This window comes from Anomaloglossus baeobatrachus, chromosome 2 (genome assembly GCF_048569485.1).
Source record: "Anomaloglossus baeobatrachus isolate aAnoBae1 chromosome 2, aAnoBae1.hap1, whole genome shotgun sequence".
Classification (NCBI taxonomy): domain Eukaryota; kingdom Metazoa; phylum Chordata; class Amphibia; order Anura; family Aromobatidae; genus Anomaloglossus; species Anomaloglossus baeobatrachus.
Window position 1 is genome coordinate 787,978,195 of NC_134354.1, and position 27,043 is coordinate 788,005,237.

General features: G+C 45.1%; 1 pseudogene; it reads left to right on the top strand.

Annotated features, from left to right (window-relative positions):
* Positions 1-27,043, top strand: LOC142290063 (alpha-actinin-4-like; annotated as a pseudogene).

A 27,043-nucleotide genomic window follows, 5' to 3' on the forward strand; every position in this document is an offset into this window, starting at 1 on the left:
ATGGATGGCAAGTATAACAAACAAATCAATTTTGGAACAAATAAAGTTAGACATGTTACTGGAAGCAAAGATCACCAAGGTTTGACTCCTCTACAAATCATACGAAGACTGGAGAAGGACATCATGGTCAGAAGAGTAGAAGAAACAACACAATGCAGAAGACCAGCAACCTGATGGCTTGATACCATCAAAATAACGGCAGAGAATACCCTGGTGTACTTATCTAGGCGGAGAAGACCCTGGTGGACCTATCTAGGTGGAGAAGACCATGGAGGACCTATCTAGGTGGAGAAGACACTGGTGGACCTATCTAGGTGAAGTAAAGCCTGGTGGACCTATCTAGGTGGACAAGACCCTGGTGGACCTATCTAGGTGAAGTAAACCCTGGTGGACCTATCTAGGTGGAGAAGACCCTGATGGACCTATCTAGGTGGAGAAGACCCTGATGGACCTATCTAGGTGGAGAAGACCCTGGTGAACCTATCTTGGTTGCACAAGATTGATCTTCCTACAGGGCATTTTTCCATCAAGTCACCATGGCTCAAGATTGAGCTGAAGGCCATTAAAAAAATAAAAATAAACCAATTGTATTATCTCATATACCGATCTATACATTGTATGTACCCATCCATATATTACATGTATGGTCAAGATATTGTATGTACCCAGATGTATATCACATGTACCCACCCATGTACCCAGCATTATATCGCATGAAGACATCCTTATATTGCATTAACCCATCTATATATCACTTGTACCTATCCATACATTGCATGTACCCATCTGTATTTCGCATGTCTCCATCCACATATCATATGTGTCCTTCTATCTGTTGCATGTACTGTACCCATCCATATATCTCATGCACTCATCCATTTATCCCATGTACCAACCCATATATCGCATGTATCCATCCATGCATCATATTCTTTGCAGAATTTGAGTATTTGTTTTGGATGTAAAATACAAGAAACTGCATTAACATGTTGAATGTCAATGTCAATGTTGTCAATGTTGAATGCACAAGGTGCAGGTTATTTTTGTGCATTATTTCGGTGCGTGCATTGACCATCGCTGCTGATAGTAAAATCTACATGTGAAAATGTGCATATATTCTGAATTTTTGATACATTTTTTTTTAACTATAGACTTTAAAGACGAGCTTGTTTTTCAAATCAAAGCGTAAAAGTCCAAAAGTTAATTTTTTTTTATATATCAGAATCAAAATGCAGGAAAGACCTCAAAAACCCCAGAAAGAATATAAGCAAAAAAAACCAAAAAAATAAAAAAAAGCACACATCTAAAGGAAGAAAAAACTTACAATTCGAGATAAAATAAAAAAGAAAAATGCATCGCTTGCTGTGACACATAAAACAGAAAAAAATATAACCCTAACCCTATATACCTAAAAAGAAGGGCGACTGGAGCTGATAAAGCGCAACTTATAACAGCCAAATACATGGAGGTCGGAGGCTTATCGGTCTTCCCCGCGCAGTACCTTGCATCCAGTGATTTCTGCCGGTCGGGATCACACTCGGCGTCTGCATATATTTATACTGTATATATAGTGGAAATGCTCCAGACTGGAATCACAGGGGAGCAAAATCCTCCAGAGGAACCGATACAGAAAATAGCAGTAAATGAGGCTGGGAATTTATAGACTCAATGGACGACACAGAGAAGATGAAGATGTTTAATGTGGATTTATGATTTCTAATGAGGCGCAATATCCCGTCCCCCGTAGAGGGCCGTCACTGACTTGGAAGAATTGAGAGAACAACACAAATACACAATGGCCAAAAATGAGACTCATGGAGCACAATCATGAGAGCAGGTGCATCTCTAATAAGTTATGCCAAAAATGTGAATATATCAGAAATAATGAAAATGTAACAGAACTAGAAACTCATTAAAGCACACCAATTACCAATCCCCAGGATTTTCCTAAATAAGCTAAAGCCAGTGCTATACTGGCACTATCAGGCTGATTCTATACATAGATTTAGGTGTCACTTCGGATGTATAGGTTTTGAAACACAAGTGTGGCGCCCCTGCGGCTTCAGGCACCACAGGAAACTGCACCTGCACTTAAGGTGCAGTATTCAGATACGGAGGAGGTCATTCCCGGTAACAACCAACACATAACACGGGGGGTTCTGTCACTGGGCTAGGGTAGGTGCTGGGGTAGCCATCATGAGGTATGGGACCTCATGCCCACTAGTCAGGAACCTGGGAGATGGGGTTTCCACATGGGCAATTTAGGAGCCATCCGACACACTATAAGCAGTCAGCACTGGACAGTGTCCGTGTGAGGTCGCACTTGGGAAGAGCAGGAGACAACAAACAGTTTGGGGCCCGTCTGGAGCTGGAGGCTCGACCTAGGTTCTTAGGAAAAGAAGAGTAATCCCAGGGTTCGCAGGGAGTGCAACAGGCACCTGTGACTCATTCCATGGCCCAGGAGCTGTGGTGGAGGGAGGCCATTGAAAGGAGACTAACTGAAGGGACCGCCGAAGTCTGCGGGATCGGCTGGAGCCCATCACAGCGTGGATCAGCACCTTCCAACGGCTTCATGTGTGAGCAGTGAGTAAAGAGACCTTGAACTGCACCGCTTGTGTCAACCCGTTATTGCCGGCGCCCACGCTATCGCGTCCCCAGCGCTATCAGCGTCTGAGAGACTTCCACCACCACCATCCTCCCTATGGTCACAGCTCTGCCTGTGGAGAGCTGAACTATCCGAGCTGCATTGTCATCCACCCAACAGAGAAGTCCCGCAGCAGCGGCTTATAATTTGCCGAACACCATAGGTGGCGTCACGAACAACTACCCCCATCTTCCCAATCTCCAGCCATTTTATTGACAACCGGGTCACGAAATCGGGCAAGGCCACCGCGGCGTCGCAGGAGAAGCACCATGGCCAGGCGACGAGTAACCCCCCGACCCCATGGGCACGTCACAAGCAAGTAAAGTTTGTAAGATGATCAGCTTTTTGAGTGCCAGTCAGCTGATAGCTGTGGTGTGTGTTTATAGTGATTCCCACCCCCGCCTGTCCTTCCTCCCCCTATCTATTATTTATGCTAATTCTATTATAGAATCATTTAACTTAGTGGCTAGAAAGACCTGTGCTAATTTCATACCCATGTGACCAGAAGGGGCGGGGCATCAGCTAACATAGCTGATACCAGGAAGCAACATTATTTTCAGTTGGCTAAGGCCCTGCCCCTTGTGGTCACATGGCTATGACGTCTACACACCCCTGATAAAATACCAGGTTTTTGTCATGGTGTAGAAAAATGCTTTCAGAACTTTTTCTACTTTTAATGTGACATAAAATCTGTACAAATCCACTGAGAAACAAACTAAAATAATTTTGAGGGGAAAATTAAAAATATTAAAACTAAAATAATGTGGTTGTATTGTTGGGGATGTTTATTGGGATACAAGTGATCCCTTTTTCTCCGATCTGACCGTTGTTCCAAATTAAAATGTCGTTTGTGCACGGCGAAAAAGAATAATAATTAATTGGAGATCAATTATAACTCTTCCTCTCACGACCAAGGCTGAGGCAAGACTGAAAATCTTTATTCTCGGACAATTAGACCACGAAGTAAAAGGGGTGTAAACAAAAGTTTTAGTCCAATCAGGTATCGTAGGTCAGGGCTTCATGACGTAGAGAGAACTGCATATCCTCCTTGGATTGGTCAGTCCAGACTCCAGGAATTTCTTTTGTCCATCTGTCTTGGGTGTAGGACAGGAAATAGCAGCCATCTTCAAGCTATACATATATATATATATATATATATATATATATATCCTAGTATATACTGAGTCTAAGGAAAATACACTGAATATGCAATATACATATATACATGTTAGTAAGAAACAAAAGCATTCACAAATGTGTGTGTTAGTTCACATCTACTGAACTATATAACTGAGTCTATGAAATGGCTGAATTAAGTATTTTTGGATACTCAATTCTTTATCCTCAACAGTCCCCCCTAAATACTTACTTCTGCCATTTCTAAATTCTAAGGGTACTGTGTTCCCTTAGGAAGAGAGGTAGAAAGATCTGTTGAAAAACCTGCCTAACTGAACGTTGAGGCATGGGCGGAAAGGGGAAAGGGGTTTTCTTCACCGGTTTGAGACCAAGGACTCCTAGGCGAGTCCTCACCCTTTGTAGTTGGACTCTCCCATGTCTCAAGGTTCTCTAAGTCCTCTCTTCTAACTGTTCTGGCAATGCTGGTCTAAGACTGTACAGGGTTTTCTGAAAAGGATAAGTATGAGCAAAACGCTCAGTGCAGCTCTGGTTGATTAACCCTTCTACAATGCGAGGTGTGGATCCATAGATGTTTCTGTGGTTGGATCAGCTCCTCTAGTGTTGACTCATAGCTCTTTCTCGCTTGTCCTTTAGGATCAATCAGTCTCCTGACTGGAGACCATATGCTAATAGCTCTGATTTAAGATCTGGAATTGGAGAATACACCTGTTTAGCACACTATTCAGTCAATTATATAAAAAATATACATGTCTGTGCTAAACCAAAAACATCTTACATAAAGACCTGTTTATTACGAAAAGAAAACAAAACATATACATTTTATACACGATTTACTAGTTTCCACTTTTCTATAAAATATACACTTTTTGTAAACACATTTTTCTTTACATACCACCTTCATGTGCTTCTCAACAATAATATCGTTTTCTGCACTGGAATACCTCTGACCAAACCTGGAGAGAGATTTACACAACACGCACAGACTTGCATACAACGTGCTCATGATATACATCTATAATCAGTTTGCAGTCTCTAAGAATGGGTAGAGCAGGTGCAGGGTGTTTCTACGGACTCTTTACAGTTTTTTTCTCACTTCATTCTAGGCACTTGTCTCACGAGACTGGGTGAATCTGCCCACCTGGGTACTGAACCCGGTGTCACCAAAGCACACACTGACAATTGTCTTTCACAGATGTTACCTGGGCCATCATTAAGAAGAGCTCTCATGGCAGAGAAAGCTTACCACCCTTTGTCCACAGACCTTCCTCAGTCAGCTGGCTCCCTGCATGTCACACTCCATTCCTTGTTGTTTTGCTTGTTCCTGTAGGGATTTAAGAACACAAGGAGTGACAGAAGTCACTAACGTGACCGGTGTCACCAAGGCATGGTCGGTATTGGTGAAAGACTCTCAACTCTAGGCCCATTCACTGCTTCTTGGTCAGCTGCACCTGTGCAAGGATCTCCATCCGAATCCATCAGCTCAGATCTAGACTTTCTTTTCGGCATACCTAATTCATTTGACAACAGGAGAAAATCTACAACCTACATACACCTCTAAAGACTCTTACCCACTCCTGTTCTACCCATCAAGAGAGGCATTAATACATCACTGTCTCCTGTATCAATAGGATTGGAGGGAGTGGTCGAATTTAGACTACCTCATGTGGTGTAAATAGCAACATATCCAGTGCAGAATCGACCACCATCTGGTTTCATCTATAAAAACAAGAACTTAAAAATATACATTAGATCATTCTTATAACTTTATCTCTGATCATAATACAGTTAGCGGTCATCTATACTTCACATGACTGAGAATACTTAATAAATAAACAAACAAATAAACAAATAAATATATAAGACAAGACTTTCCTATTTCAGTTAACAGATATACCTCATAGTAATCTAATAAACATAACCTATGGGAAAAAGGTCAGCTTCAAAACCTATCTAATATGCCTACTGCACCCTCGAAGAAACTGGAGAATATAATTAATATCTTATTCCCCCCTTGTTTAATTGTTTATTTACTAATATGGCAAAATTCAGCGTTTTTATACTGGTATTCCCTAAAAGAAAAGATAAAACAGCAGGTAATAAATTAGCCACATACTAAAACCTAAAATGAACAAACACTGAAAATAACGTATATCTCACAACAATATACATTACTGGGAAATTTTAAAACCTTACAATAAACACTGCATCCATAAAGAAAAGAAAAACCCTTCACAGCAGAAACAACTGAGACACAACGAAATGACAGCTGTGACTGGGCGACTAACCTGCAAAAATATATGAATTGTTTAGAAATAATCATAAAAACAGAAAAGGTGATAAAGTCACAAAATAAAAATATATTGTTCAAATAAATCGCCATTAAAAACAAAACAACACAAAAATTAAATCGCACATCCCATGAAATTTAATATTCCCTATTCAGGTATAAGCAGCAAACTAAAAATGGGAAATCCTGAACTCCAAGGGTTAAACCAAACTTACGTCACTATTGGGGAAAGACACATTCCATTCTTATCTCTGACTATTCATCAATTCAGTAAAAATTTCACTTACTTATCTTTGACTTGCATGTATGGGATAGCTGAGTAAACAAATATACTATTTATACTTATTCAAATGTGTTAGTCATTTATACCACAGAACACCTCCCACCGGGGGATGGGTGGAGAGCTTTGAACAAAGAGCCATTGCGAGGGGTGTGGCTTATGAGGTGTACTGCCATCAGTGGGTGTAGCAAGACGGCTGCCACAGGAAGTTCCAGGCACCTGACTTCCGGGTGTAGCATCCATGTTGTGACTCCCTGGGTGTACTGGGAGTGGCTGGAACTACGTAGTAAACCAGGGATACTTTTAGTGCCTGTAAATTTGCATTCCAGCATAGAAAAGAGAGATTTGATTAGCACCAGATATGATGACTTCTAAAGGAAAACCATGAGGCACAGCTAGAGAGAAACATTTAGTGATTCTACAAACAGCAACACACAGTGAATAGGGTCTTTATTCTCCAGTATACTCTCACTGGAGATTAATCTGAACTTCAATACATGGGTTGCAGCCTGCCATCTAGTGGTAGGTCAACGATTTTACACAACTTTTTGCAATCTTTTATATTTTTTTCCGTTTTTTGTAACTAGGGCGACAGCGTTCTCAGCTCCTACTAAAAACAATCTCTTCTTGAACAGAGTATACAGTGATCTAGTTGGATTGGCCACATCCAACTGAACCCTCTTCCCACTTCCCTACTATGCAATAAGGACACACTTCGACGTCCAACGTACGAATACAATACCGTTCCTCGTACGTTCCTATTTTTCCGGCTTCTCACATAGCAGTGCATGAGTTAATACTCAGGGGAATACGCTGGTTCAAAACACTTTTCTCCACCACCGGAATCCCTCCCCCTCTTTCCCGTGTAAGAGGACGCACTTTTTCAGCGTCCAACACGTGGATACTAATACCGTTCTCCACGTGTTCCTATTTCCGGCTATTAACACAGAATCGATGTGTTATAAAAAAACACTGGGGGACACGCCAATTCCCTTATCTCTCTGTTCCAAAAACAAACCAACGATTACAAAATGCTGAAAAACGCATAAACCAGTTAATTTCTCTCTAATCCAAACCACAATAACACTTGTCTTTCTTTCAAATCATTACAACTTGCTTTACTATACAAAGGCTGCCGCCATCTCCTGTATGTTAGCCCACTGACCCCTCCTTTCTCTTCACTGCAAAGAGCTGCGCTGTTTTAAACCCCGGTGTCTGCCTCTTCACCCTCCACCCCCCTTGCTTCTCAGCTAAAAGACAGCAGGGACGTAGCTATGTAATTCGATCTCTGCTCTTTCTCAAGCAGCCGGTGGGCAATGGCCAACACACACTGACCCCCCTTCTCCTCCACAGAACAAAGACAGCAGCTGCGTCTGTGTGGGCACTATCAACCCCCCTTCTCTCTAACACAGCGAAGAAATGCAGGGGGGTAGGCTGCGTCTGTGGACTTCTACACTCTCCTTGCTTCCTTTATTCACAGCGAAGAAGAAAAAAACTGCAGGCAATTAACTCTTTGAAAACTAAATCACAGCATAGAATCTACAAGCTATCTATGAAGCTAAAAACTCCGTTTACAATTGGCAATAAACAAACAGACGATCAGATCGTATGACCCACGGACCCTATGACGCTATGGGGTCTGGGTCCGTCCCTTTGTTCTTAGACTACCGGCGAAAGATTCAAGCCCGCTAAGGGTCAATAGCGTCAACCACTTCCTCAGTTCAGGGATCAGACCTCTCGCCACAAATCGCCGAAATCGCAGGCAGTACTCATATACATTATATATGACACTTACCTGCGATTTTGAGTGATCAGCTCCTGTTTCGGCGGCCTGTGGGTACTAGGAAACGATCCCTCGGATCCGAGATAGAAGTTCGGCCAATCTTTCTTACGGTATCTCAGCAGCGCCTCCAATTTGTTGGGGATGTTTGTTGGGATACAAGTGATCCCTTTTTCTCCGATCTGACCATTGTTCCAAATTAAAATGTCGTTTGTGCACGGCGAAAAAGAATAATAATTAATTGGAAATCAATTATAACTTTTCCTCTCACGACCAAGGCTGAGGCAAGACTGAAAATCTTTATTCTCGGACAATTAGACCACGAAGTAAAAGGGGTGTAAACAAAAGTTTTAGTCCAATCAGGTATCGTAGGTCAGGGCTTCATGACATAGAGAGATCTGCATATCCTCCTTGGATTGGTCAGTCCAGACTCCAGGAATTTCTTTTGTCCATCTGTCTTGGGTGTAGGACAGGAAATAGCAGCCATCTTCAAGCTATACATATATATATATATATATATATATATATATATATATATATATATATCCTAGTATATACTGAGTCTAAGGAAAATACACTGAATATGCAATATACATATATACATGTTAGTAAGAAGCAAAAGCATTCACAAATGTGTGTGTTAGTTCACATCTACTGAACTATATAACTGAGTCTATGAAATGGCTGAATTAAGTATTTTTGGATACTCAATTCTTTATCCTCAACAGTATAAGAGTGACCACCTCTTACATTTGGGGATGTGGTTGTGATCATAACTAGCCAATCAAATTTATCACCATTGTAAATAATGATAATTATTATTCTTTACTGCTGACAACTAGAGATGAGCAAACTTATTTGGTTCACGTTCGCCAATTTTTAATTTCGGTTTGAGCTCGGGTACCGGAGCATTTTTGTGAAAAATCGGTAATGTTCGGCCATGTTCACTAACTGTTCTCAGTTTCCAAAGTGTGGGAGGGGGTGGGGAGAGGCGAGAGGAGTGGCACACTTTGTTTTCTTAACTTTATTTGTGAATGTTTCTGCAACCAATCACGGTGCAGAAAACATCCAAAAGGTTCAGACACAAGGGCTTCTGTGATTGGCTGCTTACATGACATGTCCCTCTGCATATAAAATGTGGACATGTGATGTCAGCGCCATTTTGTGATTGTTGAAGGTTAGTGAAGGTTCTGCCACCGGGGCTGCTAGATAGTGAGCTTAGCTATTGGTTTAATCATAGGAAGTTGAGATAGATAGGAGAGTGATAGTGTAGAACAGGGACGTGCAGTGTAGGGAAAGCTGTGTGTCACAAATCGACATTTCATGGTATAAATAGTTATTGGTACTTGTGATTGCCTGCTAAAGAGTTGCCAATGAACCATCCAAATAGGTATTGGTACTTCTGTGGGCCAACCCAATATTGCCATCTCAACCATGAAATACCGAATTATACTTTTGTGTCAGGTGCCTGACAGGTGTGGGCCCAGAGTTGCAAAACATCTGTTTCAATGGGAAAGGGTACATCAACCATGAGTGGTAAATCACAAGGCTTTGGTGGTAGGGGGAATAGGCGGGGTGTTTGAGGTGTACGTGTGGGACAATCTAATGTTAGTCAAAGCTTTACTGAGCAATCACTTTCTCGTCCTATCCCAAGAGAAATTAGAACAATTTCCGTTACTCGACCGGCTATTCCATTCCATTTCTTTGGCAGCTACACATCGCATCAACTTGTAAATTAGGGCCAGAAACAGCATGTGCTAGAGTGGATGGCAAGAGCTGCATCAAGTGGCCTCTCCTCCTCTTCCTGCACGTCAACATCACACACAGTTCATTACTCAGAGGTGCCACCACAATTACACTTGTTTCCCCCCTACATTACAAACCTCCAACTGGCAAACTGACTGTGGGGAACCACACATGAACAAGTCTGCAGAGCTGTTCACACATTCTATCACATGGGCATCAGAGGTCTCCATCAAAGATTTTTAGAGTAAAGAGAAGGAATGCATCTGTACCGATGCCCAAAATCTTTGTCAGTTGGATCCGGGCCCAGATGAAGTAAGGTCCAAGCAGGATCAACACCCTCGTCAACTGACGTTAACGCTCGGTGGTGGAGGTGATGATGATGAGAAACCAGAGGCGCATGCGTACATTACTGTGATGTCAAGTCAAGAAGAGGAGGAGGGTGATTGTCAGGGCAAGGAGTGGGACAACAGAGAGGATGACAATGAAGTTATAGATCCCACTTGGAGTGAACTCAGAGGCACTCAACTGAGTTGCTCAGCAGAGAAAATGGAGGAGGAAGACGAGATGCTACCGCACAGACACGGAGTGATGCAACCAGAACAACCACTCTATGCTCATCCACCACTCTGGCGATGTCTAGCAGCGGTGTCAGATCTACATTTCTCAAGGTGCAGGAGCCAATTATAGTATGCTATATTATACAAATAATGCATAATTGGAGAGGATGGTGCAGGAGTGTCTATAGCTCAATATCGATGCCATAAGGGGTCGTTGTCGACCCTTTTTCATTTCATTTTCAAGAATGGAAGAGTAGTTTGAGCTCGCCAGTTACGCTTAGGAGGTTTTGGCATGCCGGCAGCCAGCATTCTCCCAGAACATGTTTTCAGCACTACTGGCAGTATAATGTTGGATTAGCACATCTGATTGTCCCCTGAAAGTGTAGACCACCTAACTTTCATCAAGATGAACAATTCATGGATGTCCAAAGACTTTGCCTACCCAGTCCCAGACTTTGCAGACTAGGCGATGGTGTAGTGCCAGGGGTCTGGTAGCCCCAGACCTACACTTGCTGTCATCTTGCTGTCTCTGGTGAAGGTAGAATTTCTGGTTCAGACCTTGGTACAGGGCTGGTCCCACACATCCATGTTGCGGCATTCTACAATTTGAAGTATGAGACAATTGTTGCCACTTTTCCTGTTGTCTGACCTTGAATTTTTGGAAATGTGGAGACTCCAAGTAGGGTTGTCAAGGGAGGAATTTTGGGTGAAGACTGCTAATGGTATCTTCATACAGGGAATCCGGAGACGGTGCCGTATTAGCTGTATATCAGTGCCGATATATCAATGTATCAGACAATGAACACACAGACATGTTCTCTCCTTCAGCCAGCGTCATCAACTGACTCGTGTATTTTGAAAGAAATTTAATTATACAAAAATGCCACTTCGGCCTTGAAGCTAAACAGGGAGTAAGGAGTATTGCACTCCTTAATTTCTCTCAGCATATTATAAAACACACCTTTGTTCCTTGTACATTCATTCTGTGTGAACACTACTGATAAGACTTTTACTTATCATTAAAAGACTTCCATTGTTTTTACATCTGTTAATTTATTCTTGGTAACACCTTCATGACTATACAGCTTTGAATTATATTATAGGTCTGCGCAATTGCTACATAGACACACAGATAATTATGCTACTACATCTATATTTTGATTATTTACATACACAGATATTCTTATTACGTTTAAACAAACAAGTTATAGCTCAGACCACCTTCACAGTCCCCCCTTAATAAAATATCTGTGAATATTATTAACCTTAAACTTTAAAATTTTCCCCATTTAGATATATTTTATTTGGAACTTATTTGCGACTTACCCTCCTTGGGACTCTAATTATATATATATATATATATATATATATATATATATATATATATGTGGGTTTTCCATGAGATTGTTGTCTAATACAACACTTCAGACTTTAACTCCCCCCTTAAATACTTATTTTATTTATTAAATATAACTTTATGAATTATAGGGGCTATTAGAATTGGCGTTATTACTTTCATTAGGGCACATTATTTTGACTAAGGAAAATTGAATTTAGACCTTATTTTAAAACACATAATTAAAAAACATTTGCTACAGATTGTCTATGGTTCTTCTTTTTGGATATGAAACAAAAAGGAGGATGCTTGGTCAGAGCTAGTCTACTTAGGGCCACTTCGTGAACCTGGATGATCTGTTCTTGATAAAAAACAAAACATAATAAGGCTTCATGTGAACAGTTTGTGGCGCTGACTTGGAAAAACCTTCTAGGATAATGGGTAGAATAGCGGCCGCTTTCTGCTTCGGTTGTTTCGGGTCCATTGGTTTCTGAGATGTGACGTTAAATCGCGTGTCACTGCAAGTGCTCAGCAGACTAGGCCGGGGAGACATCAGGCTGATGGGATAGGCTCTTCCAAAACTTTTACCTAGATGAGAGAGTCCATAGCTAGCATTTTGTATTAAGGAAAATCACTGAATATATTCAGTGTCCCCACGTGTTATCCCGGCTTTCTGGTGATCTGATCTCTGGTAGGTAACTGCCCTTTGTACGCTATACCTGGAACTATCTTGTTTCGTTGCTGGCAACTTTTGCACTTTTTGGGCTACTGATTACCCAGTGGGCATTTAGCCCTGGGAATTCTTCTTCAGATCTCCTGGAGACTTGTTCTCCTCTATCTTCCTCCGGGACACGTGGAGTCCTTTTCCCCCTCAGCACTTCTTACTCCTTGGTCCTCTATATGTCTTTGTTATACCCTACAGCATCTATATAATAAAATGTTTTATACATTTCTAACTATGGCTTGTTTGTGTGTCTTTGTTATTGGGCAAATCTAAAGACTCCACTCTCTCTGGTTCTTATGTAATCTGAGTTGTTGCCTGCATTATATGATAGTTTATGTGGTCCTTGAATGTTTATATTCATATGAGTTAGTAGGAGACAAAAACATTTATAAATTGTTAGGTTACATTAACCATTTTTGGGTCTATGAAATAGCTGAATTAAGTATTTTAAATTACTCAATTCGTACCCTTAACAGTCCCCCATTGACTCACTCCTGCCATTTTCAAATACTAAGGGTACCGTGTTCCCTTAGGAAAAGAGGAAGAAAGATCTGTTGGGAAATCCTGCCTGACTGAACGTTGAGGCATGGGTGGAGAGGGGAAAGGGGTTTCTTCACCGGTTTGAGACCAAGGACCCCTAGGTGAGTCCTTACCCTTTGTAGTTGGACTTTCCCATGTCTCAAGGCTCTCTAAGTCCTTTTTTCTAACTGTTTTGGCAATGATGGTCTGAGACTGTACAGGTCTTTTTGAAAAGGATAAATATGAGCAGGACGCTCAGTGCAGCTCTGGGGGATTGACCCTTCTGCAATGCAGGGCATGAATCCATGTTGTCCTGCCGTTGAGCTTTATCGAAATTTCTGTGTGTCCTTTTAGGATTAATCAGTCTCCTGACTGAAGACCATATACTACTAACTCTGATTTAGGATCTGGAATTAGAAAATACACTTGTTTATTCCACTATTTAGTCAATCATATAAAAATTGTACGTGCTTTGTGCTAAACCAAAAAAACATTTTACATAGAGACCTGTTTATTACTAAAGATAAACAAAACACACATTGGTTTATAACATTAGTTTGTTTTTTTTTACATACCACTTGCGTTATGTGGATTTTCAGCAATGACGTCGTTTTCTGCCTCTCACCAAACCTTTAAAGAAATCTACACAACACGCACAGAGTTGCATAAAACGTGTTCATGATATACATCTATAAACAATTTGCAGTCTATAGGAATGGGTAGAGCAGGTGCAGGGTGTTTCTGCGGACTCTTTACAGTTTTTTCCTTCATTGTTTTAAGAACTTGTTTTACAAGACCGGGTGAGTTTGCCTACCTGGGTACTGATCCCTGTCATCACCAAAGCGGGCACTGATATTTGTTTTTCACAGATTTTAGTCCATAAGTTACTTGGGCCATCATTAAGAAGAGATATCATGGCAGAGAAAGCTTACCGCCCCTTGTCCACAGACCTTCCTCAGTCAGCTGGCTCCCTGCATCTTGCACTCCACTCCTTGTTGGTTCGCTTGTTCCTGTAGGGATTTAAGAACACAAGGAGTGACAGAAGTCACTAACGTGACCGGTGTCACCGAGATATGGTACTGGTCTGCATTGGTAAAGGACTCCTCAACTCTAGGCCCGTTCACTGCTTCTTGGTCAGCTGCACCTGTGCGGGGATCTCCATCCGATTCCATCAGCTCAGATCTAGACTTTCTTTTCGGCATACCTAGCTTATTTGACAACAGGAAAGATCTATATCCTACATACATTTTGACTATCTTACCTCCCTCTGCTCCACCCATCTAGAGAGGCATTTACGTCACTTACTCCTGTACCGATAGGAGGGGAGGGAGTGGCCTAAATTTAGACTACCTCATGTGCAAACCGTAGCATATCCAGTGCAGAATTGACCACCATCTGGTTTCATCTATAAAAACAAAAACTAAAAGAAATATGCATTAGATCATTTTTATAACAGACATGTTTCATAGTAGTCCAATAAACATGACATAACCGTTGCAAAAGAAAGGCCAGCTTTAAAGCCTATCCAATATGTCTGCTGCGCCTTCTACTGCTGGACAAATATAATAGATATCTACTTTTCCCCCCTTTTTATGTTTTGTTTTTATATACTACTTTGGCAAAATTTTTAGGTTTATAACAGCAGACAATATAATTAAACAATCGATAAATATAACCTATACTTTACTGTGGAATTTTGAAACCTTATAACACGGTTCATAGATATTCTGTATCTACAAAAGAAAGGAAACTAATTAATATTGGCAGTTTGTATGCAAAAATAATACAAAACAAAAACATAACCATAAAAACAAAAAACCTAATTTGTATATTTTAAGAAATATACTTTTCCCTGCAAAATTAATGTAACTATTTAGGTATTAGTAGGATACTAGTGATAATCTCCTGTGAAATTTTGAACTATAAGGATTAAACAAAATCTACTCCACCAGCTGGAAAAAGCACTTGTTAGTATATAAAACACATGCAGTCCCGCAAATCTTTGCAGAAGCCATTCTTTTTGTTTTTTTTCTTTTCTTTCTTTACTTTGTTCCTTTTTTTTTTCCTCTTTACAACTTGTGATAAGTACACCCTCCCACACATCCCTGCGGGCTTATGGCCCCCACTTGTTCTTCAGGGTTCGCGATGTTAGAATAGCTGGTGGGAAAAACAGATACAAGAAAAACCATAGGCAGAACTTTCACTATAGAAATATATATAAAATATATTTCTGTACTGTGTCAGCCAGCAGAGACAAAACTACTACAGAAACATATATTACAGAAGCCTTAAGATTGATGGAGTGGAATGGAGAGCATCATTAGAGCGGGTAGCTTGGGACTTGAAATCACTGCAACAAAAAAGCAAGCAGTCCGGGCTCCCCTCTGTGTCACTAGGGAAGGTTGGGGCAGACTCGTGGGTGCAGCCCGGACTGTGGGCAGTATCTTGGGAGATCTCCTAGGGCTGCTTTAAAGGGATACTGTGATACTCTGGGAAAAGGCACACCTGGCTTCAGGTAGATCATTACTGGATCTACAGGGAGTTTACTCACAACATTAGGCCATTTTGACTATAATAGTCCACATTAGATTTATTAGCACATGGCATAGAGAGCATCACAGTAGGGAGTGCCCATAGGGGGCAAGTCTCCTCACACCCTTCTGGGAAATATAATTTAGTCAGGGTGAGAGTAATACCTCCTTCTCCATCATAATTTATGGCGGCCTTTAATTTATTCAACAAATTAACCAGCAACTCCCATTGGGGCAAAAATAGCAAAATATGGTCGGGAGTTATATCAGATACCTTATTAATGGAATTGGTTACAACACTGTCAACTATAAATTTGAAAGAGACCCTTGCAATACTTCTTATTTAATCTGACCATTAGAGTATAAATTTATGGGCGATTGGCTTTGGGTTTGGGGCCTTGGACAGGAGACTGGAATGGTGGGACAAGGCATCCTCTTCGGAAATGCCTGGGCTGACCACAACGCCAACAATTCCGTTGCTGGCTCTGCTGGTTTTGTTGATTGGGAGCTACGTATACGGGGTTTGGACCCTGTTGGGGCATTGGCTGTGGCGGGGGCTGCACCGGCGCATTTGTATACACCAATTGATCTTGAGCCCATCTTTTTAAAGCAGCACAATACTGTTGTCCACTTTGGAAAGTGGTGTCATCAGTGCCTTGGGGTATTGTGGGATGGGGCTCCATTAAGGGCCAAAAACTGTCTCCTGTTTTTATCTTGGTGAGATTAACCAGGTCCTTCTGAGCAGCTGAATATAACTGGTGGACCTGTAGCATCTTCCTATACAATCGCATAGGGTTAATTTCGGAATCTGGCAGGCAGGGGATTAATGCCGCTGACTGGATAGGGTTGAAAGGGACATATTTAAATGAGGGCTGTTCCTCGTCAGGTTTGGGGTAAGGCTCACTATGTGTCCTAGGAGAAAAAGGGGGATCCAAGGGGAGGGGATTGGTAACTGGGGAGCGTGATGGCAGACTGGCCGGTGAGGGGAGAGATGGCATTGCAGGTATGGGAGGGACCAGGGCTATGGGTGTGGAAAGCTTTAAGGGATGCTGTCTAGTGACTGCAGCATCTGTGAATAACTCCGGAGCTTGTCCAGAATTAGGCTGCGAAGTAGCAGCAAAACAACCTTCCTGAGTGCCCCTAAAACCATCCTCAGACTTGGGTGACATATAGGAAAACACAACATCTCCTCGCTCATCCTCTTCTTTGACCTCAATATATCCGTCTGATAGCAATATCTGCATTATTATGTTAAACAATTCAGCATCAATCAACAAGTAATACTTTTAAACTCTCCGGGGCATGATGCACAGCTGAACTGTCTCTAGCACGTGCCCCTCCCTAAGGAATGTTTACTAAATCCATTCTGTGAATCCTCAGGTTTCTTAACCTTGTCTTCTCCGTTCTAAACATTTTTGCTATCTTGGTGGTGTCTGGAGTACACTAATTTATGACTACGCGGCGTGCGTTACAGCCCGGCCAGAACTTAAGGCCACACCTTTATACTAGCTGGCAACTCCTCAGCTATATAGTAATAAGGGTATCCCGTGTCACGGAGGAGGGGTACAAAATGTCTTCCCTCCGGACTTGATCAGCTGCACCAATATTTTTTATTGTCCTAACTCACTATCTACGGTCACGTGAAAATCTTCCGTGTCATGGAGGAGGTCGTACAAGAATGCATATGCACATACAAAAAAGTCCCGGCCTCCAGACTTGGTCAGCTGTACCAATATTTAAACGTCCTAACTCGCTATCTTTGGTCACAGGAACTCCCCCGCGTCTTTAATTACAGACCGGGTCAGTCTAACTAGCTATATCCAGCCACCACCGTCTTTCCTGCCCTAACATCCGTCCTTTGGATCCCGTGTGACACTCTCTATCGATCCACACCTCAGGGCTGGAATCGTGCTCTGAGCCCCAGGGAGCATCACCCCTGAGTCACAATCAGATACCTTTTAACACCGATAAGGACACACAGCCCGTCACTCCCTCCTCTCCAAACCAACCACAACGGTAGTGAATACACAGTATGTAACACTCACCCGTGGGATGGAGATGATCAGTCTACTTGGAGGATAGGGAGATCTCAGTCCGCGACGGCCAAAGCATCGGTATTTCCAGGTCGGCAATGCGTCCGTGGGGCCCCACGTTGGGCGCCAACTGTCAAAGGAGGAATTTGGGTGAAGACTGCTAATGGAGTCTTCGTTTGGGATATCAGAGATGATGCCGTATTAGCTGTATACCAGTGCCGATATATCAATGTATCAGATAATGAATACATAAGACATATGCTCCTTGAGCCAGCATCACTAACTGAACTCGTGTATTGGAAGACACCCAATTATACAGAAAAGCTACTTTGGCCTTGAAGCTAAACTGGGAGTTCTCCACTCCTTAATTTCTCACAGCATCTTGTAAAACACATCTTTGTTCCTTGTACATTCTTTCTGTGTGAACATTACTGATAAGACTTTTGCTCATTATTTGAAAACTTCCATTATTTGTACATCTGTTCACTTATCCTTGGTAACCCCTTCATGACTATACAACTTTGAACAGGGAGTATTATAGATTTGTGCAATTGCTACATAGACAGACAGATTGTTATACAACTACATCTACATTTTGATTATTTACATACACAGATATTCTTATTATGCTTAAACAAACATACTACAGCTCAGACCACCTTCACAACGCCACCCACGGGATGTGGTGAAGGTGGACACCACCGCTGCAGTTACGGGGCACCCGGGGGAGATGTTTGGCAGCAAGTTGTTAGCCCCTCCGTGGGCTGGTATGGTGGCCCCGGGACCCGTTGGGGGTGTTTGGCGGTGCAGGTAGATGGGCGACCGGAGGGTGTTGTTGTACTCACTATTAGTAAACACAGGAGTCTCTGGTAAACCAAAGTGATAGTGGTCGGTGCACGCAGCCGGCTGCAGTCTGGTCCCCCACCCGGCTGGTGGTCTCTCTCCCGCACCTGTGTTGGATGGTGGACTGCCTGTGCTTTCAACTTCAGGAGTCCGCTCCCGGCGTGTGGTCGCCTAAGGAGCCCTTTGCCCGCAGACGCTGGCCCGTGGGATCTCTGAGCCGTGGCGGTGGCTGCTTATCCCCCTCATTGGGCTGTTGCCTTCAGTTGGGACTTTGGGTGGGACAGGACCTCTAGTCCTGGCCGCAATCAGTTAATTAGCTAGCCCCCAGTAGCTTCTGGACCTAGCTTCAGGGTCTGAGTACCCCCCTTTGAGCCCAGATTCCGAGTCGGTTCCCCGGGTCGGTACCGGCGGGCTACAACCCTGTCCCGGTCCACCTCGGTTCCACCGAGCCGTCTTCCCAGCTCCTGCAGACAGAGGCCTCCGTCTGCCTTTTAGCCAAAGGTACCAGGGCTCCTATCCTGGCACCTGTTCAAATTGGGTTCTCGCCTCTGCTGGACCTGCACTCAGCTCCAGCCCACACACCTCTCCAACTTGAACTCTGAAACTCAACTGTTGACTTTCCTGTCTCAGGCTGTCTGAACTCCTCGGTGGGCGTCTTCCAAACACCTGGTTCCTCCTCCTGGTGTGTCTATCAAGCCCTGAGGGGGATAACTAGGTTTTAGTGTTTGGCTGTATGTTACCTATGAGGGACAGGTGTAATGCAGGGCCCTATTTGTGACTACCTAGCCTGGCCAGGGCATCACAAAAGCAGATGTGACGCCCTGGCAAAACCAGGGAGTCACAGATAGGCCCCCGCATAACACCTATCCCTCACACAGGAAACACACAGCCAACCTGAAACCCTAGTCGCCCCCCCTTAGTGACAGACAGACACACCAGTGAGTGTGACCAGGCGGTTGGACACACCCACCCAGGGGTCTAGACAGCCCGGGGTGGGAAGACAGAAGCTAGTCTAATCTGTAGTTCAAGTGGAGAGGAGTGTGGGCTGGAGCTAAGTGTAGCTCCAGCGGAGAAAGTTCAAGTGAACGGTACCAGGGTAGGATCTCTGGTGCCTTGGCTAGGAGGCAGATGGTGGTCTATGTCAGCAGGAGACGGGAAGACGGCTCGGCAGAACCGAGCCGTCTTCCCAGCTCCTGCAGACAGAGGCCTCCGTCTGCCTCCTAGCCAAAGGTACCAGGGCTCCTATCCTGGCACCTGTTCAAATTGGGTTCTCGCCTCTGCTGGAGCTGCACACAGCTCCAGCCCACACACCTCTCCAACTTGAACTCTGAAACTCAACTGTTTACTTTCCCGTCTCAGGCTGTCTGAACTCCTCGGTGGGCGTCTTCCAAACACCTGGTTCCTCCTCCTGGTGTGTCTATCAAGCCCTGAGGGGGATATCTAGGTTTTAGTGTTTGGCTGTATGTTACCTATGAGGGACAGGTGTAATGCAGGGCCCTATTTGTGACTACTTAGCCTGGCCAGGGCATCACAAAAGCAGATGTGACGCCCTGGCAAAACCCGGTAGTCACAGATAGGCCCCCGCATAACACCTACCCTCACACAGGAAACACACAGCCAACCTGAAACCCTAGTCACCCCCCCTTAGTGACAGACAGACACACCAGTGGGTGTGACCAGGCGGTTGGACACACCCACCCAGGGGTCTAGACAGCCCGGTGTGGGAAGACAGTAGCTAGTCTAATCTGTAGTTCAAGTGGAGAGGAGTGTGGGCTGGAGCTAAGTGTAGCTCCAGCGGAGAAAGTTCAAGTGAACGGTACCAGGGTAGGAGCTCTGGTGCCTTGGCTAGGAGGCAGATGGTGGTCTACGTCAGCAGGAGACGGGAAGACGGCTCGACAGAACCGAGGTGGACCGGGACAGGGTTGTAGCCCGCCGGTACCGACACGGGGAACCGACCCGGAAACCGTAGACAAAGGGGGGTACTTGGACCCTGAAGCCAGGACCGGAAACCAGCGGCCTGGTTAATTAACTGATTGAGGCCAGGACTAGATGTCCTGTCCCACCGAAAGTCACTCATAGAAGACAACAGCCCACCGAATAATGATAAGAGGTCACTGCCAGGGCCCATAGATCCCACGAGCCAGCGTCTGCGGGCACAGCCCCTTAAGCCACATCCAGCCGGGAGCAGACTCCTGAATTCCAGACTGGGAAGTCCACCTTACACAAAGTGAGTGCAGAGGAAAAGGATAGAGACCACCAACCCGGGTCGGGGATCCGAATGCAACTGGTCTCGGCACCGGCCACCAGCACCTTGGTTTACCAGAGACTCGTGTGATTTATTGACTGTGAGTACCAAGCATCCCCTTGTCGTCGCTATACCCTGCACCAGACACTGGGTCCCGGGGCAACCAACCCTACCCACGGAGGGATTAACATCCAGCTGTCACTACATCTCCCCTGGGTGCCCCATAACAGCAGCGGTGGTGTCCCACCTCACCACACACCGTGGGTGGCGTCACGAACCTAATACGCACCTCTGTGTGTGAATCTTGACCTCTGTGCCTCGACACCGGTAGTCCACTCCCCGACGTGTATCTGTCGTAGGAGCCCGTTTGCCCGAAGACGCTGGCCCTTTGGACCTCTTGCCCTTGGCGGTGGCACTTATCCGGAATGGTTGGGCTGTTGCCTTCAATCAGGACTTAGGTGGAAATGAACCCCTGAGGTCCAGACCGCAATCAGTTAATTTGACTATGGTGGTGGCTTCTAGCCTAGTTCAGGGTCTGAGTACCCTGCCTGGTGCTCCGGTATCCAGTTGGCTCCCCGGTTCGGTTCCGGCGGGCCACTACCCTGTCCCGGTCCCTTACGGTTCCACCGGTCGTCTTCCCGGTCTCCTGCAGGCGGCCACTACCATCTGCCTCCTTGCCAGTGGTGACTGGGCTCCGACCCAGCCACCTGGTAGTCTCTGGGCAGCCTGTACACAGGACTGCCCGTGAACTTGTCTGCTCTACACTTCACTTGAACTTGACTCCTCCAGAGCCTGAGCTCGACTACTTGGGTTCCCGCCTCCAGGCCTGTGAACTCCTCGGTGGGTGGAGCCAACCGCCTGGCTCCGCCCCACCTGGTGTGGGCATCAAACCTGGAGGGTGGTGACAAGGCTTTTAAGTTTGACTGATATTACCTAACTGGGAAGGGGTGTGTGTAGTGTTGTTGTGTTTACCTGGGACGACCTGGATAGTCCAGGACGTCACATAACACACCTCCCTTTTATCTGCATGCCTGTGAGCAATGTATGCTTATTGTTTGGCTGTTAAAATGAAGCATTCACGTGATGTTTTCTTTCCAGGAGATTGGAAGAATAGCCATTGAAATGCACGGCACCCTGGAGGATCAGATGAGTCACCTGAAGCAGTACGAGCAAAGAGTGATAAACTATAAGCCCAACATTGACAAGCTGGAACACCAGCATCAGCTCATCCAGGAAGCCCTGATCTTCGATAACAAGCACACAAACTACACCATGGAGGTGCAACGCCTGGTGCCGTCCAACCGTTTAATGTGAGCTTTGCGTCCTAGCAGTCGGTAATGTCTTGCATTTGTCCTTTTGCAGCCTAACTGTGTTGGTTGGGAACATCTGCTCACCACCATCGCCAGGACCATGAACGAGATGCAGAACCAGATCTTAACATGTGACGCCAAGGGGATCAGCCAGGAACAAATGAACAAGTTCAGAGCGTCCTTCAATCACTTTGACAAGGTGAGAGGGAAATCTGAGTGGTTATGTAGTATGAGATGTACAGGCAGGTTGCGAAGCCCAATTTATAACCAAATCCATCTCCCTCCTCGGAGTAAGATGAATGACTTCCCCCAGGTCATTGTTTCCATTTTGTAATGTAATGTTCTGTTTCTCTTCCATTGTCCACCCATTGGCTTCCACTCCATCTCATCGCCTGCGTCTCCTGCCCACCGCTTGCTCTTCTGGACCCATCACATCCTTCCCCCATCATATTCTACTCATGCCAGGATCATTTGCGTGCCCTGGGACCTGTAGAATTCAAAGCTTGTCTCATCAGTCTGGGTTATGCTGCGAAAAATGACAGACAGGTACCAAAATGATCATGCTAGGTCAAACTAATTCTCTGCCGCTTTCTCTCTCCTCTCTCTGTTTGTTTGGTCACTTTCCTTTCCTTGATCTGTCTTCTCACATCCAATGCTCCTCCTTTGACATTTATCACACCTTTTCCTCTGCTACGTCTGTCCCTTTTTTTCTTCTCTTTATTACTCTGTTCAATGTTTATTACTGTTTCTTAGAAAAGAAGATAATTTCTGCTCTGGATGCCGATGACTTTCGAGCTCTCCTTATACCTACTGGATATGTGACGCCCCTGACCTATTCAGGGTGTCACAGGGAACTGCACTCCTGCCCTTATGGTGCAGAACTAACGCTCCATGGTTCTGGGATCCTAACCATTATTATTGCTTCCATCAGCACCCAAATCCTAACCACACCTCACACCACGCCCTGTCAGGCACACCAGTGGGTGGTCTAGCTGGAAAAGGGCCACCTGCCTAGGGGTCAGGCAGCCTGGTGGGAGGGATGTAGTCAGTTCAGTAGTAGCCCTCAGTAAGTGAGGAGCTGAGGGAGTTGCAGCTCCCTGGGAGATGTTGGCTAGGTCGCAGACGATGGTCTGGGATCGGAAGAGTCGGAGACCTGGTCGCAGGGTATTGGAGAAAAGTGCCCAAACTTAGTTTGGGAGAACGGTCGACACCGGAGTACCTAGTAACCGAACCGGGACCGAGCACGGTGGGGTACTGGACCCTAGATCAGGGAGTAGATTCACGCAACCTGATAATTCATCTGCGGAGGATAGTCTCTTTATAAACTTTCCCCAAGAGCTCAGAGATCGAAGGCACCAACACAACGAGGGGCATAGGGCTTTCCAGCTTATGCGGCCTGCTAAAATCCCAAGTGTCAGCCATCGAGTGCACAGCTCCTCTATTTAATTATAGGGAGCGGAACCCCGACAGCTTCAGGCCGAGGGGTCACTCAGAACATCTAAATAGAAGTGCATGGAGGCAGGCTCCGGACCACTAGCAATACCAACAGGAACAGATTCCCGGATGAGCTCCCCTGAAGTGGCAGCGGCACCCAGAGACTTAGTTTACTCCTGTGTCAGAGTCTGTTTTATGGTCGCATCAACACCAACACGGCCTGAGCGAGTACGCTGCCCTCCCCTGTGCCTGGCCTTCCCGCATAGCCTGCACCACGCTCCCCCACACCTCTACGATCCGGAGTCCCGGGACCTCCCCTAACCGTGGAGGAAACGTCATCTGGCTGCCCCACTCCATCTCCCCCGAGTTTTCCCATTGGCAGTGGCGGTACTCCCCTTACCGTGAACCACGGGTGGCGTCACAAACTCTTACCCCTTGTAAATAGACCCCTTTTATTTTCGAGTGGCCACAAGCCCCCAGGTCTGGAGGCCCTCGAGCCACAGCAACCCCCGGATCCGAGCAGTCCGACTGCTGTAGAGGCGGTACAACTCGAAAACGTTGGTGTCACAAACAGGATTCGGACTGGGCCCACTAACCTGGGTGATGTGAGCATTGAAAATCCAAGTTGTGGTGTCAAATGTCAAAATTCCGTTCCTGCCATTTTCCGCCATTTTTGGCGCCTAAAAAGGACAACTACGCCATCTTCCTGACCAAAAGAGCATGAAGCTGAAGCTGTGCCCCTCGCCTTGAGAGAGCAGCCGGAAGCTGGAGAGCTGACTGCTGAAAACCAAGGGGGCGTAACGAGATGTATCAGCGGAAGTACTGGTGGGAGGGACATAGTCAGTTCAGTAGTAGCCCTCAGAGAGTGAGGAGCTGAGGGAGTTGTAGCTCCCTGGGAGACGTTGGCTAGGTCGCAGACGGTGGTCTGGAGACCGGAGACCCTCGCGCTACAGATACAGATTGGCATGCTTCTCTCGCTTCTGTTATTTCTGTGGTGCCACTGGTGTTTCCTAATATCTTAACTTTTACTTACTCCATTTGATCATCCTCTTGTTATCCACCCTCAGGGCGATGCAGAATTTAACCATATCATGGCCAGTGTCAACCCCAACAATTCGGGCATGGTAACATTCCAAGCGTTCATTGACTTCATGTCAAAAAAGACCACAGACACTAACACTGCAAACTAAAGTTATCGCATCCTTTCAGGTCCTCGCTGGAGATAAGGTGAGTGGCTGCTGTTATATTCGTCTGGTGCCTTGGTGATTCTGATTTTTGTATGACACATTTGCAAAACGTTTTGCTTTTTCTTTATTTTCCAGAATTACATCACCGCAGCCGAGCTGCTCCGAGAGCTGCCGCCACATCAAGCAGAATATTCCATCTCCCGTTTGGCTCCATACCACGGTCCCGATCGAGTGCCTGGATCACTGGATTACATGTCCTTTTCTACTGCATTGTATGGCAAGAGTGACCTGTGAGAACTGGATGGGGACGAGATCACCACTGCCCGACACCCTCCATCAGCTACTAATGTCTCTCAGCTGTGTGGGCTAGAGACTGGCAGGCAGTACTGGCTGTTCTTTCAGGGGTTACCAGGTCACAACATGGCTGGCGGTCAACCCCATGCCTCCCAGTCTCTGCTCTATGTACAGTGGACTTCATGTGTCTTTCACACAGCTCCACATTCTTGCACTGAGTCAGGAAACGACACATCAGATGGGCCTTCTTAACTGAAGAAATTTTACTGGTAATCAGATACTTTGCCCGTAATTCAACACAACTGTCACAGCATTTCAGGGCACCGACTTAGGTGCCACAGGGGTTCCTCTCCCACTCCACTTCCACAGACATATAGTACTCATTGGCGGCCGGCCGCTTCCCGACACCCCGGTACCTTCGAGCACTCCTAGGCCCCTCATCCCCCTGGCTAGCGTCACACGTACAGGGCTCAGATCAGTCTATCTCCTGGCCCCCTTCATCCCACCCACTGGGACTTGCATTACGCCTGAAAGGGGTCCACAGCCTGTTTCCCTTTGGACGACTGTTTCTGGCCAAGACCAGACCTACCCTACTCCGGAGGGCGCAACTGACCTTCACCTGCCTGGGGGATCTTCGGGTAATTGCATCAAGGGAATGGTCGCCTTCCCGACTGGACGAACTGTACTCCACAGCAGTGGACGAGGTTAATACAATCCTTTGGTATCAGGATCCCTCGTTCCTCCAGTCCAGGATTGACCCTTAGGGTCCAGTGATTCACTGCACTTGGAGCTACACTCCACACCTTCCACAAGTACTCTCCTACGGGGACTCTCCTGCCATTTCCCCTTTTCCTACTGCTTTTGTTACTGATGCGCCACCCCCCCAGTAACCCTTTCCTAACTCTCAGGATCAATGAAGTGGCTGAGCACACCATCGCCATCTTGTGGCCAAACAATAAAAGTGCACAACAAAGCAATAGTCACAGTCTGCAGGTCTGTGGTGGGTGCCCTACACACCCTTACAGCTGCCTAAGGGATGAAGCGCCAGATGGTCATGGAAGATGGGGGGTCACTATCATCCCCCTTTTGTCAAGGGCGAAGAGAGAGGGGGATCACATTAGCTTTGATTTTCTTTGCAAGGAGGGAGGAGAAGGCGCAGCAGAGGCTGCAGGACGGCTGGCACATAGACTGCACTTCTGGGTATCTTTTATTTCATATTTCACACCTTGTACAGTTCTCTCACAGACCCCCTTCCCTCTTCCTTTCTTGATTTATTTATTCTTCGTCCTAAAAATCCCTGGGAGAGGCATGCGGTCCGTGCCCACGCAGTAGAGTACTAACGTCTTTGTGGTTATTTTTTTCCTTATATCATAGTTTCATAATTAAATGACCTCATGGTGAGGCCCTAAGCATAGAGGGCTCCACACTGCAGGTAGGGGAGAGGTCCATAATAAAGGGGGTGGGGGGTGCTTTACGTCCTCCAGCTGTTTTACAATATAATATTTTAAGAAAGGGGCACAGAGGCAGCTGGTCTGAAATTCTCTGATCTGTTACAATACCCGAAACGGGCGGAAAAAAAAAAAATGATGTCATCCCACGTAACTCTGGCTCGTTCCTGATGGACAAAACAAAAAAAAAAACATCACATATCATTCCATATCGCAATTTGCATGACCTTATTGGTGATAGTCACCCATTCCTGGGATAAGAACCCTCTTTTTTGTATTCTGCATATTCTCATGGCATCATGAACGCGCTCTGTTTTTTGTCTGGACACTTTTTAAGCCCTATAATGGTTTTATTTAATTTTTATTTTCCCTAAGGACAAAAAAAATAATCAAAAAACAAATTATAATAAATATGAAACTTTAAGAGGATTACTATTTACTTAATTTAGGGGGATTTATGATATAAATATAAAGTATATTCACCTAGCAAAACCTATATTTGTAGTTTTTTTTCTTGTTTTCTAAATAATAATAATAATAATAAAATAAAAAAAGTTGCAGATGTTTATCACAAGGTCTGTAACATTCCTTATCTCATCTTTTCATACCAGCGGCCCACCAGGAGAAATGTCAGAGAGGCAGCATTTTTCTATCATTCCTGCACCTCCTTCATCTCTGTACAGAATAATAAAAGCAATATTTTTAAGA